This window comes from Prunus avium, chromosome 7, assembly GCF_965620075.1.
Source record: "Prunus avium chromosome 7, drPruAviu1.hap1.1, whole genome shotgun sequence".
Taxonomy (NCBI): Eukaryota; Viridiplantae; Streptophyta; class Magnoliopsida; order Rosales; family Rosaceae; genus Prunus; species Prunus avium.
The window spans coordinates 19092902-19107302 of record NC_142290.1 but is presented as its reverse complement, the minus strand read 5'-3'; the positions used below and the strand labels follow the sequence as shown (position 1 = coordinate 19107302).

General features: G+C 38.2%; 1 long non-coding RNA gene across 3 annotated transcripts; it reads right to left on the bottom strand.

Moving 5' to 3' along the window:
- Positions 1-246: 246 nt before the first annotated feature.
- LOC148293070 (uncharacterized) lies at positions 247-11184 on the bottom strand. 3 transcript variants are annotated; one of them, XR_015825672.1, is made up of 4 exons: positions 3867-11184; positions 2913-2976; positions 2132-2196; positions 247-1989 (listed from the first exon to the last, which is right to left on the bottom strand). It is a non-coding gene; the product is annotated as an uncharacterized LOC148293070 (long non-coding RNA). The 3 variants fall into 3 exon arrangements; XR_015825673.1 differs by having other exon boundaries at positions 247-1672; XR_015825671.1 differs by having other exon boundaries at positions 247-2196.
- Between the last annotated feature and the right edge of the window lie 3217 nt (positions 11185-14401).

Below are 14401 nucleotides of genomic sequence, written 5' to 3'. Positions count from 1 at the left end.
TTGATCATCTGTTGTCTAGCCTAAAATTAAGCATTAGGAACCCATTAAACATAGAAGAACAATTTAAACAACCAAGCATGTATAATCCTTGTTGTCGAATGTCCATACATACTCTTCCTATTCATAGTTCAATTCGAATTAAAGCATGGTGTCTACTCTTAATTCAAACCATACAAGTTCTAATGGTGATCAATCATTCAAACAAGCATATTAACTGATAAGCATAACGAATAAGAACATGAATCATGAATCCAACTTGAAACTCCAAACTTCAAACTTATAAACCTAGAATATTCATGTTAGGTTACATCGAAGCCCTAGTTATGAAATTAGCTACTCATAATGGAAAAGAAACTTAGATAGAAATGAGAAAACATAAGGAATGCAATAAGAGTAGAAAAACCCCTTTTCTGAAGTTCTTGTGGTGTCCAAGACTTCCTCAAGTACTTCTTCACGGCTAATGCTTCTCCAAGAGCTTCCCCACGTCTAGAATGATGTATGACAGCTAGTAGGTGATTTGGGATGAGTTTGGGTGAGTGGTGATGGCTGAGAAAGAGGAAATTCGTAGGGAAATGGAAGGGAGGCTTTCTGGAGCTGTTCTGGTGATTTCGGGCAGTTTAGAGTATTGGGTTAATTGCTGGAGTGTTTGGGGTTGTGGGAATATATGAGGATGATTTATGGATGTGTTGATGGAATGATGGAAGTGTGGAGGATGGCTGGAGTCAGTTTTGTAGCTTGAAGACTTCTCTATTTATAGGGCTAAGATGGAGGAACATCTTGATGAATTCCAACACCACCATTCCTCTTTTAATATAATCCATAACTCCCACTTCATCTTGTCTATGTTAGTGTGGTTGGAATCAATTCCATCCCATACTTCTTTTGCTGCTCCACCTCAAGCTTTTTTCACTTGGGTTTTCAAAGGTGTTTAATTGTGGCTGCCTTTTGTTGCCAACCCATGTGAGTTTTCTTTTGGTTGCTGGAAAAAAAGATTCTTCTGAACCAGGCTTGGTGTAGGAAGGCCTGAGATTTCAATATGTATCCAATGGGGCTCAAATTTGGATGTCATAATAGACAGCCATTGGAACAACTTTTATGAAGAATGTATTCCCATCTGAGCACTGCAAGTGTATGTTTTGGGCCTTACAAGTTGACTGCCGAAAATAGACTGGAATTGACTTCATTTCTTTTCTTTCCCTTCTTTTTGCTTCACATGCATGCACATTCTTTCTCTTTAATAGCTCCAACATGAACTTCTTGATTTATCCAAACATATTTCCCACAATGCCTTGTTTTTGCTCCTTTAGACTTTCATAGCTGGAATGTCTCCCTACTTTACTCAATATGTTGGGTCCAAAGTCAGTTACAGCTGGGGTGAGGCACATGGCTTAAAGGAGGTGATAAGGCTCAACAGCTGGCAGCTGCAATCCTGAGCATGGTGTGCATTTTGATGGGCCCACGGATTAGGCTTGGCTTCATCAATTGATACGTTTGAGCAGTCCATCTTGCAGTTCAGAATCTCCTCTTTCCAACCACATATTAATTGGGCCAATACAAGTTGGGAGGAGGAAGTTAAGGCCGAAACAAATTGCTAACTTAGTCTGCTCGTTTTTTGCACCATTTTGCATCTTTTCCTATCCAAAGCCACCATTGCTACCTAAAGCCCAATGAACTGAATGATAAACAGAAAAGGGATTAAAAGCACAAGTTTAACTCAATAACATAACCAAATCATAAGCTAGAGGGGTACAAAATGATATACAATTATGAACTAATCATGGGCCAGCGCGCAAAAATTAGGCCTAAACTGACAGGACCCGACCCAAATTCCACTTTGGAATCCGAGCCGGACCCTGTTTGTGTCCGACACCTGGCAACCCATGAAAGACCTAATTGCCCTTCCAGTCAACTTTCTAAAACTGGGGTTTGACTTTTGCTGAAAAATTCAGCAAGGTCTCCCCTACAGTTAAACCAATCCCAAGATTTCACCTGTCAAACATGCATATAAAATATACGCCAACTGTCAGCATGCAAGTAATTACATTCCAACAGTCAGACATGCAATCTAGGGCAATATCAGAGCTCTATACAGATTAGGTTACAAGTATAAAATAATTAAACAAAACCCTACATTGTCAAGGAATGTGGCGGAAGATGAACTCGGCCTGGTGGTGGCTCACTGTGCACGCTTACTGCCTGGGGGCGCAAAACATTAAAAGGGTGAGTGGACCAAAAATAAAGTTTTAGAAAAAAATAGTATAAGAACATACTAACCCCTCTGTAAAAACAGTTAAGAAACTATAACATTTCTTTATTCATAATTGTACTGAAATCAATGTAATCATATTTATATATATCTATATATATATATATATATATATATATATATATATATATATATATATATATATATCAATCATATACTTGATCAATTATTAAGTCTTTGAAAACATTGAAAACACTTTAAATCTACCACCTAGGTGTACCCATTTAGTAATCCGTCAATTCCTTATAATCTGTCAATTCCTTTAATTTCCGTCAATTCCATTCTCGTGCCACCGGAGTGACACGTCCTAGCAGACCTCGGGAAACACAAAGTCAACCCGAGCCGCAATCCTAGCAGAATTCAGGGGACACTTGGTCGGCCTGATCCGCATTCCTCACACCCATGGTTTGGGCGTCCCCGAAACTCGTGGGGCGGTGTCTAGCATGCTGACTTACCCGAAGGCAACTGGATGTCCGTTGACATCAATATAACCGAAGGCAACATAATTTTATTCCGAAGGCAACTTTATTTCCGAGGCAACATTTATTATACTGAAGGCAACCTTGGGTACCTATGGTGGCTTAAAATAAATGTATGTATGTATATATATATATATTAACGTTTATAAAACAAATAGTCCACTCACAGATACTCTGAGCTAGCTGGACCCTTTGAAGGTCCCTCCTGCGGGTCACCTGGTGCCCGGGTGCCTGAATAACCCTCATGAATATTTTATTAATAAATCTGCTCAGGAAAATAATATTAAATTAAAAACCCTGACCCCCAGCTCCTAAAAGTGCGTGCATCACTTTAAAAGTCATTCCTATGCCCACATTAGCTTTTCCTCTCAGTGGACACGCTTTAGAAGTATCTCGGGACTCAAAAGCGATAAAGTCCCTAAAAGTCAACTCAAGACCCCGTGGGGTCCACGACCTCAGAATTTCCAATCCGATCGTTCCTAGAGGTTCCAATAGGCGTAGGACACATGTCCCGAAATTTCGGTCTCGATCGAACGGTCGGATTGCTCACGATCGCACGATCGGACGGATGAGTGATTTTTCTATAATCCTAGCCCTAGGGCTGGCCTTTTCGGAGTATCCGGGACTCCGATTGACGATCCGTCAAAACCTACAAGATCTTGAAATTACCTAGATCAACATACTCCAGTTTGACTACGATCCAACGGTCTGAACATAATGAACCCGGAAATCGCACACTATGCGAGATCCGTTCAGGGTTCAAACGTTATCCGAATTGAGATCTGTGAAATCCTACGCGCTCGTGAGGACACGAGGATCGTTCTGGGACCAAGAGTGGTCCCTGCTACCTGGGCCACGCGCAGCCCACGCGCGGGTGCCTAACAATTTCCGGCGACCGGAAAATCTCCAAACCCCCGTACCAAACTCCTATCCTAGGTAATACACCCTATTTGGAACCACTTTTATTCTTGGACTTTGGCCAAAAAGTGGCCGGAAGTGGCTGAAATCGGCGACGCAAACCGGCAGAACTTCAATTCGTAATTTAACCTATCAAACCTCAAAATCTCTCCAATCCTACCCAACCATCAGCTAGTTCGTGAAAAATAGTTAGAAATCCATACCTTACTCGCTTGATTTGGTGATCGGAGGAGAGAGAACGAGAGGCTTGAAATTCGGGGAAAAACCAGCCAAATCCGAGCTGTTTCCAGTGGCTGGAGCTGTCGACGGAGGCGGCGCAGGTCGGGGGTGCGACGGCGAGGTTGGGCTGGTCCGATCTTGGCCGGTTTCGTGTCAGGCGGTGAGGTGGGGTGGTGGCTATGGAGGTTTGGAGGAGCTGCTGGAAAATTGTCTAAAGGGGGGAGGGGTTTGCGCGAGGAAGAAGGGAGTGAGGAGAGAGAGAAGCAGATTTTTAAAAATCTGATTTTCAGAAAATACCATTTTGCCCTTTTTCTGTCATTTGCTCGTATTTTCTTCAATACGACTCGGAATTGAGCCCATTACGTGTCTACGGACTCGTTTTGTCGTGCTCTACGCAATGGTACATGTGGATTTTCCAAATTCTTTCTCAGTCAAAAAGTCAACTTAAAACCTAATAAATTATTCCGAGGGTAGTTTAGTCTTTTCCTTCATTAAATTAATAGTTAAATAATAATTAAGGTTTGGGTTGTTACATAAACAAATTCTTTACTTGTGCTTTGGAGAAAGCAAAACCCCTAGTCTACTCACACACAAACCGATTAAATGGTAGATAAAATCCCTCTTGTTTTTTCTCTCTCACCCAAAGAAATCAATCATAAATGAAAACAAAAAGAAACAAAATATAGTTGAGGAAAATGGAGTCCGATTTGGGTGGAAATTGGGGGATTTAAGATTGAAACAGTGGGCTGTATCTACATGAGGAGGGTGGGACCAAACTAGAGGAAGAGAAAGAGGTCGAGGATAATGGTCTTAGGGTTTAGGAAGTTACAATGGGAGGGGTTCAGATTTGGATGTTTATTAAGGAGGGTGTATTCAATTTAGATTTTAAATAATTGTAAAAGAGTTATGAAGTTGATGGAGTTCTATTGAATTTGACTGAATTCTACAAACTCCACATAGATTTTGACTGAATACGTGTATAGATTTTAATTAAGTCTGTTAGAATTTTATTATTGATTTTAATGGAGTTTATAGCGATGAGGGTGGTGGTGATGACAATGGCGATTGTGGTGGTGGTGGGGGTGGTGGCGATGGTAGTGGTAGTGGGGCCGACGACGATGACTGTTGTGGTGGGGGCGCGGCATCGGCGGCGTCCATGGTGATAGTCATGATAAGATGGTGGTAGTAGAAGTGGTGAAATCATATTTTGATAATAAAAATAATATATTTATAATCTCTGGGGGAAGCAAACATTTGTCATAGTCTAAAATTAGTCTATTATCAAACGAAATCTACCACTTTTTGTATTTCCTTTAAAGTCAATGAGTTTTTGAATACACCCAAACCTTTATGAAGTCTTCTAAAGTCGTGATTATTTACATTCAAATTTGAATGGAGTTTAAAAAGTCAAAATTGAATACACCAAGAATTGAATACACTTCTATAAAATCGTGATTGAATACACCTAAACTTTTAAACTTCTTCAAAATTTCTTTCTCATCATCCTCTTCCTTATGGTTAACTAGGCAAGTAACAATCCAAATATGTTTACTTTATAGGCATCTGATGGACATAACTCTATTCTAATATGAGCATGTGCAGGTGATTTTGGAGAAGGCTGCAAGAAATGACAATCCTGACATTGACGAGAAGTAGTTACCTGTTCACTCTGTGCTTTAATCTTCTTGATTATGCTCAGAAATCCATCAAAAAAAGGGAAGCAAAGGACGTGCACAAGACCCATTAGTTGGTTGCACATTTGGAATATAAGATCTAGAAGGGCGAAAAGAATTTCAGCAAGCCAATTATGTTTTTAATCACCTAACTATGCTTCTGGCTACATAAGTCACTACTAGAGAAAATGAACAAAATATGCGTTGTCACCCATATGTAATTGTGCTCTTGTCACTCTCATCCTCAACCAGGTGCTGGTCCTCGACCACTTGCAGATCCATGGGGTCCTCAACCACTGGCAAATCCATGAGATCCTCAACTTCAACTTCTGGCGAATCCACCAGGTCCTCGTCCTTTGGAAGATTCTCAACTGGAACTAGATGGGCCTCTTCTGGCTGATCATCAATCAGGTGAAAGAAAAAATATGTGGCATCTATCCTTTCAATCATCATATTCATGACCTCCTCTCAAGGTCTCTGACTGAGACCATGGGTATTCTCGTATAAAAACAACGTTGTGAAATTCATACCAGTAGTTGTAATCGTCTGGAACATCATACTCTAGTAATGGATTACCCTCCAGCAACAATAATATAGCATCTTCCAGCTCCTGGACACTTTGATGGTTTGCAACATTAATCTATCCTATGTAATGATCCATTCCATCAGGAGTGTCGATTTAATGGGCTTGTCTTTTTTATTTTATAAAGTTTCAATAGGATATTATACGTGTGTTATTTAATGCAGTTGTCTTGTTTCAACAGGATCAAGAGGCCAACATGATGAGGAAGAAAATAGGGGCAGCGAGGGAGATGCGGTTGGGGATCAAGGGCTAGCTATAGTAAATCGACAGACTTCTTATGGAATAGATCATTACATAGGACAGATTAATGTTGCAAACTATCAAAGTGTCCAGGAGCTGGAGGATGCTATATTACTGTTGCTGGAGGGTAATCCATTACTAGAGTATGATATTCCATACGACTATGGCTACTAGTATGAATTTCAAAATGTTGTTTTATACGGGAATACCCATGGTCTCAGTCAGAGACCTTGGGAGGAGATCATGAATATGATGATTGAAAGGATAGATGCCATAGATTTTTTCTTGCACCTGATTGATGATCTGCCAGTCGAGGCCCATCCAGTTCCAGTTGAGAATCTTCCAGAGGACGAGAACTTGGTGGATTCGCTAGCAATTGAAGATGAGGACCCCATGGTCTCAATCAGAGGCCTTGGGAGGAGGCCATGAATATGATGTCGGGCCCACTTACTAAAGAAACAAGACAGCATATCTAACATTTATACATCCCAACAAGCAGCATGCACAAGATAAATTCTTGCAGTTTACATATTAGGCCTCCGACCTTATAATCAATCCCTAACAGGGGCGACATCAGAGTATATCTAACATAATTCAATTTTCAAACAAAAATGATTCAAAAGTTTATCCTACATAAACTCGTCTCTGGGTTCACAACTTGCTACGGCCGTTCGATTTTAAGATGATCAACTGCCTGGGGGGCGCAAAATAGAAAGGTGTGAGTGGACAAAAACAAGGTTTAGTACACATTGAAAACAATATAATATAACCCCACCGTTTAGAAAACGATGCTGAAAACCATATGCATTAAAAACCGATATAGCCATATGTATATATATAGTTGAGTCAAAACCATAATGAAATATGAAATCCCATAATGATACTTTATTACTCTTCCCATTCGAACCTTTCCCAAACTATTCTCTCTAAACGCGTGCCTGTTAGCACGACGAGCGAGGAAGTATCCTCACTGATAAACAAAAACGAATGAATAAGTATTTATATATATATATATATATATAAGTGAGACAACTATCAAGTTTGTACCGGGAAAACAATCCAACCGGGGCATTGTTTGACTAGTCCACATGGAAGAATCCTCAATTGACCATGTGGCTAGAGAACGAGCCGTCCAATTACGACTAAGCTCACCAGCACGTACAGTACAATCCTCAATACTCGTGCACCTGTGACAAGTCTTACGCACGCAGACTAACCACGCTAAGGGTCTATGAAACACCCTGTCAAGGGTGCCCGGGTTCCAACTTTTCCAAATATCCCATATGACAGGACTCGACCCAAATTCCACTTTGGAATCCGAGCCGAACCATGTGTGTCCGACACTTGGCATGTGCTGGGCACAAATGACCAAATTACCCTTCTAACTAAAATCCAAACTTATTTCAGGTTTGACTTCTGTTGGAAATCCGACAGTCTCCCTTGTAAATTGCTCATTTCCCAAAAAATTTACCTGTCAAATAAGCATATATATGTATATCACAACTGCCAGCATGTATTCAATTTTCATCCAGACAAACCAACTACAATTAAACGGCCTCAAGCCTCTCATAAACAAATAAAATTTTCTACCAGCAGCAATGTATTCAAAGACTTGGTCTCGTGGCTGCACCTGGTAACTCTAGGTTGCCTACGTACCCTTAACAAGGGATCAAGCCACACATAGTTCTTTCTCTTTTTATGTTACACTTGCTATACACGAACAGAAATCGAGCATGCATATTGGTATTTATATAACAATTCATGCGTTTGCATAAGTCTTCACACCAATTAAAAACACTGCCAAAAAAAGATTTCTCTTCAACCTAGGTGTGCCTATCATTATACGTCAATTCCTCGTGTCATAGTTTGTGACATGTCCTCGCAAGTCTCGGTAACACAGAGTTGACCCAAGCCGCAATCCTCGCAGGACTCCGGGGACGTTTAGTCGACCTGATCTGCAATTCTAAAAAATTATACTACAATTTCTCATTAAACCCTTGAACCATGTTGCCATTATCCTTCTACTTTCCAAACCATTCTTATTTTAAATATAAACAAACAGTCCCAATCTCTTGGACCACAAGAGTCCAAGAGATTGTGGTCACCCACCGTTGGATATTAATTCAATGGTTCAAAAAAATTTCTTAAAAGGAGTGCAAGAGTAAGTGAACCGTTGAATTTATATCCAAAGGTGAGTAACCACAAATCTCTTGAACCCCTATAGTTCAAGAGATCAGGACTATATAAACAGAATACAATCAAAATATTTGAAATCAAATAATTATGCTTGGAAGGTAGAATTCATAGTAACTCATTCATAATCATTACATAACACCTTAATCGCATAAAATTTATTTAGAAAACAAAGTTTCACTCACTAAACTTCTTCTAATTCGTAAATCACTTAATATATTACTGGCTTAGATTATTATATTATATATATAAAATAAAAATAAAAATAAAGATAAGAAAATAAAACAAACACCGCCGAAAATAGTTTTAACCTTTCCTACAAAACTCACATAAAACTCAATTATAAATACATACATACACACATATAAAGATTTATAATCAACTTATTATAGAGAAACATGAAACAAGTAAATTATTCAAATAACATTGACCAAGAAAAATCTTAATGTCACTAATAACACTTAACTGAAACATATGTTTTTCCCTTTTACTTGTAAAACACACTCATTGCTTAAGAAATTAATTGTGATCTATATAAAATCCTTTAAACTTAGAAAATTTCTCCACATGGACGTACCCCCATCCATATTCCGTCAATTCCTTGTGCCACCTTATATGACACATCCTCGCATGCCTCAGTAACACAAAATCAATCCGAGCCGCATTCCTCATAGGCCTCGGGAACACAAAACCAACCCAAGCCACATTCCTCGTAGGCCTCAGGGGACCATTAGTTAGCCTGAGCCGCATTCCTCGCACCACACGATTCAGGCATCCCCGATACTCGTGGGGCAATGTCACAAATGACAAATCCGATTCAAAGGCAACTGGGGGGGGGGGGGGGGTTTACTCCTGTGGTGGGTTTGAAAACTGTAGCCTGAAAGTCATCATAACTTTTCCCTTATTTCACAAATCCATATTTCAAATATTTTCTCAACTTTCCAAAAACTAGTTCTCAACTACCCTTGAATTTACACCACATACAGTTGAGAACTAGTGTCCATAATTCATCATTTTCAAGCCAATGAGTATATAGAATAATATAGATATACTTAGATATTTAATTAATTTATTATTCACGTCGAAGTCTGATTACATAATAACTCATGAAACACATAATAAATTGAAAATAAATTACTATCCAAATTCATAAATCACACGCAATTATAAACACACCAAATGAATAGACAATAGAGTTAGGATAGTCTAGCCTGTGATGATAGTCTAACCAAATAGTTAGTTCTTGTAACTAGAGAAAAAGCATGTCCCTTCATTGTAACATCGTTTCTCCAATTTCTTTCTTATTTTATTTTTATTTATTTATAACTTTTGGTGTTAGCCATCAAAGTTCAAGAAACAATTATAACATGTTATGAAGGCAAGCAATAACAAATAACTGCAAAACTACTTTCTTATCACTGCAAGACATTCATAAGAGTATATGTAGGAAGAGAAATCTGACATGTGCTAACTACCGCAGAATAAAACTTCCAAATATCACTTCTCATCGTCCCAAAATATAATTTTAGAAAAAGTAGTTGAGCAATGTTCAACAGAGATAAGATTCAAGTACCATTACAAACTACATGAAACTGAACAGATAAGTAGAGAACACAACACGGACAATAACCGTGCAGATTTTACAACATTAGGTTCGGAGTCTAAGAAGGATGATTACAATGCTAAATAAACTTTCAGTATTGCAGTACGTCAAATTGCACACTTCGCATAAAAGTAAATTGAATAAACAGATTGTGGTTGACAAATTACTGAGTGTAGACAAATAAGTATTTAGCAAATTATAACACTAAGACAGATTCTGGTGGGATAAATCTTGGGTTTTGTATTTGAACCGTTTATAATTTTCATAATAAAAGTTCCAATAGAACACAGTGACACATATGACCTTAAAACAGAAGCAAGCAAGCAAGCAAGTAATCACGCGAAGTTTTGTTTCAACTGTAGAGATGCATTACGTCTTTAGATTGTTGGAAACCCATTAATTAATTATACCTCAAAGAACACAGATTTCACATCAGATTTAGAGATTTGTATAAAAAGAAACAAATAATCATACTTGAATACCAAAAAGATATAATTAAAGGATCAGAAGTGCATAAAGAAAATGAAAAACAAAACAAGTCATTCAACCTCATGAAAAAGGGAAAAACCCCAAATTGAATGAAAGCACAAAAATGGCGAAACCTGGTGGCGATGGGAGCAGCTGGAATTGACTAGGGGAGAGAAGAGGCAGAGCACACTACACTAGCCTCAACTTTTCTCACGAGACTTCTAAGGAAACGCTGCCCCATGACCCATTTAGCATCTTGGGTTCGAATTTCTGGTATTAACACTTAGAATCACAGCTGGAAATTGGCATAGGTGTATAGAGGAGAGAGAGACGAAGAGAATGGGACCAGTTTCGTGGCCGGAGACGGCCGGAGTTGGCCGGAATCTCCGTCGGAAGGCTGCTGGGTCGTGGCGGCTGTGCAAGAAAGTGAGAGACAGCTCGTGGGGGGTGGGGAAAGGAGAGAGGAAGGGAAAAAAAACAAAAAGAAGAAATTCTTTTTAAAAAGCCCGGTACTGTAGCAACACCACCGTAGGGGTACTTTTTGCTACAGTACAAATAAAAAAAAGGGAAATATACTGATATAATCACTTTTTACAAATTGTATTCTGAAATGATCACGTTATAAATTCTATTCAGATATAATCACTTGGGGACATGAAATTACCTAAGTGCCCTCCATATAAAAGCATATTTATTGGCGACCTAACACTTCTGACTTCTCTCTCTGTCTCAGCTCTCTCTCACCGTTCGCTCTTCCTCTATCGTCGCTTTCTCTCTCCATCGACCACCACTACTCTCTTTCTCCCTCTGTCGCGAAAACCTAAGCAGAACTCTCTCGTTCTCTGTCTGCAGCCAATGTTAGGGTTTGTTGAGGGGGTTCTTGAAGGTGAAAGAGAGGGTTTCTTCGTTAAATGCTCTCTCCCTTGAACAATCTATCAGTTCCCTATTTTTTCATGTCTTCAATCGACGTCTTTCTCTTCTCCTCCGCTCCTTCAGGGCCTCAAAAAACCCTAATTCTTGGTTTTGGTTCCGACTTATTTCACATACTTCCTCCTCATTCTCAATCTCTCACAGACAAAATTCGTGCTTTTCTTTAGGTGTTTTTGGGATTTCCAATTCGGTTCTGTGCGCAAAAGGAGTGATTCTAAGGTGGGTTTTGTATTTCTTATTGACTAGTTTGTCTTTTTGTATGGTTTTCATTTGAGAATGATGATTTCACTAACCTGTGACTAATTTTGTGAAGTTTAGTAATTAGGGGGATTGGAAATTTCTGTATTTTAACTGTGAATTACTTCATGCTTGGATGAAACTTCTATTGGTCTGATTGATTTTTCTCTATGGACGACGAAGTGCCTCAATTTGCTATTTGTCATCTAGGATTGGTTCGTTTGTGATGCGTGTTTTCAGTTCCATTTGTCATCTAGAATTGCTATTTGCAAATAACAAAATTTATATAGACTGCTGCCTAATGCTTGTTCTTTTTCTGGCTAATCACTTAACTAATATGTTGTCCATTTGAATTTGATTTTATTAGGTTGGCTATCCAACATTGGGTGCATTTGCAGAGTTCGTCTCCGAATTTGACATGCCTAGTGGTTCAACTTCAAGAACAAAGATGCAAGTGTTCTTGAGACTGGCAAGCCTTTTAGCCCTGCCATGTTTGAAGGTGTTCTTAAAAATTTTACTCCAGATGTACCAACTAGCATCTCGGGCAGGCCAAGGTTTGTATCTGATTTGGGTCAATAATTTTCTGTTCTAGGTTTTGTCTTTTTGTATTTTGTATTTCTATGTTGAGCCTTCTGATTGCAAATTTAATCCTTGATGGTATTGCTAGCTTAAATTGTAAAGCACGATTATTGCAAAATGATTTAGACACATGCATCTATTTGTAGTCGCAAAAGTTGTCCTTCCCTGCCACTTTTTTTCTTTTAAATCCCTTATGCACTGTTTCCTTTCTGTCCAGACATGTAGTGCAATTTTGTTACTTTGTGATTCTCATAAATCTTGTATTGATCGGTAATGGTTTTCCTTAAGTATTATTAGGCTTGATTTATAATTCTCAAGCTTTACAATTTGTCTGATGGCTTGAAAAAGTGCCACTACCTGACATAGCTCATGACTAAAATGCCTGCAGTTACAGTGTCTCCACTTAATTAAATTGTTTATTTTCTGAAAACATGTTACACTTTTTTCCAGTTTATTTATATGTTTGTGGTTTATTACACCTGTTGCAACCCATTTAATGTGAAATAATGGGTTAGACTGAGATATTTTAGAAGTTAACAATCTTCTGTATTATTCTGAGTTCGCCAATATTTTCATGGACCAAGGAAAGAAGAAACCTATAACACCTCAAGAGTAATTACCGAAGGGTTAAATTTGCGTTGTTTAGTTTCTTCTCTGTCTAATGTAAATATTTATGTCAGCATGTCTATATTCTACTTTCTATTTTAAGTTGCCTAGTGAAACTATTTTTGTTTTTCAGACAAGAAGATGCTCAGGAGTTCCTTAGCTTCATTATGGATCAGATGCATGATGAATTACTTAAGCTTGAAGGACAGCCCTCGAGTATTAATGGGCTCAAATCATCTCTAGTATCTTCTGCAGAAGAAGATGAATGGGAGACAGTTGGCCCTAAGAATACATCTGCAGTAACCAGGACACAGAGTTTTGTTCCTTCAGAATTAAGCGATATTTTTGGAGGACAATTGATCTTGATCTTGGTTTTTCTTTCTTTTTTCCTGTAGAGGAAAGACAAACTTTTTTAAGGGAAGGGTGGGTGACTATGAAAGAGCATTATGTCAGGCCTCCAAGATGGTGGAAAGAATGTCATCTTCAAGATGAACGCTGACTTATAGTCATCAATTTGTTGCAACTTCCTCTAGTATTGTACTGAAATGCTGAATTTGGAATCAAAATTTTGTTACTCTTCTTTGAGCCAGCAATTTGTATATTGTATTTCAAGGATATATATAATGCCATAGTCTGACTAAAGTTGTATTAATTTATGCCGAGCCGTTCTTAGCTTGGGGTGGTTATCATTATCAGTATAGAATTTTGTATCTATAATTTAAAATTCCATTATAATAAGGTGGAAAATGTGAAATATGCATCATATCTCAATCTCATCATTGTGTTTGCAAAATGATGCATGCCTCAGCTACTTTCAATGTCAACAATGTCTCCAATTTCGTTGGGTATGTATATCATTGGTAGGAAAAATGTAAGGGGAAATGTCTGATATAATCAATTTCTGTTTCTTTCTGCAGTTTTGTGTTGACAATTTCTATTTCTTTCCCCCTTTCTTTTTCGATTGCACAAGAAAAAGAAAAATCGCGCCCAACTTGTTTATTGTATTGTTATTGCTTTTTTATTGCTTGTCTATTGTCACTTTATTGCTTGTTTATTGCTATCGTATTGTTTTTGTATTGCATGTCTGTTACCACTTCATAATCTATGTGCCATTACTTTCATATTGCTTTTGTATTGCTTTTTGGTTGGTTTTCTTAATTAATATAATTTGTTGCAGGGGAAGCAATTATGAGTTTGATTTATAAAAAGAACGTGACGCCCTTAATGGAATCACATTCTTAAAATAATAAATACTCAATAAAAAAGCAATAATGGAATCACATTCTTACACCAATAGCTGAACACAAATCAATTATATTGAAGAGATACATATACGGTGCTTGTTGTACCTTATTTGTATGATAATGAATAATGATCTGGCATTTTCCTTTACAAAATAAACTTACA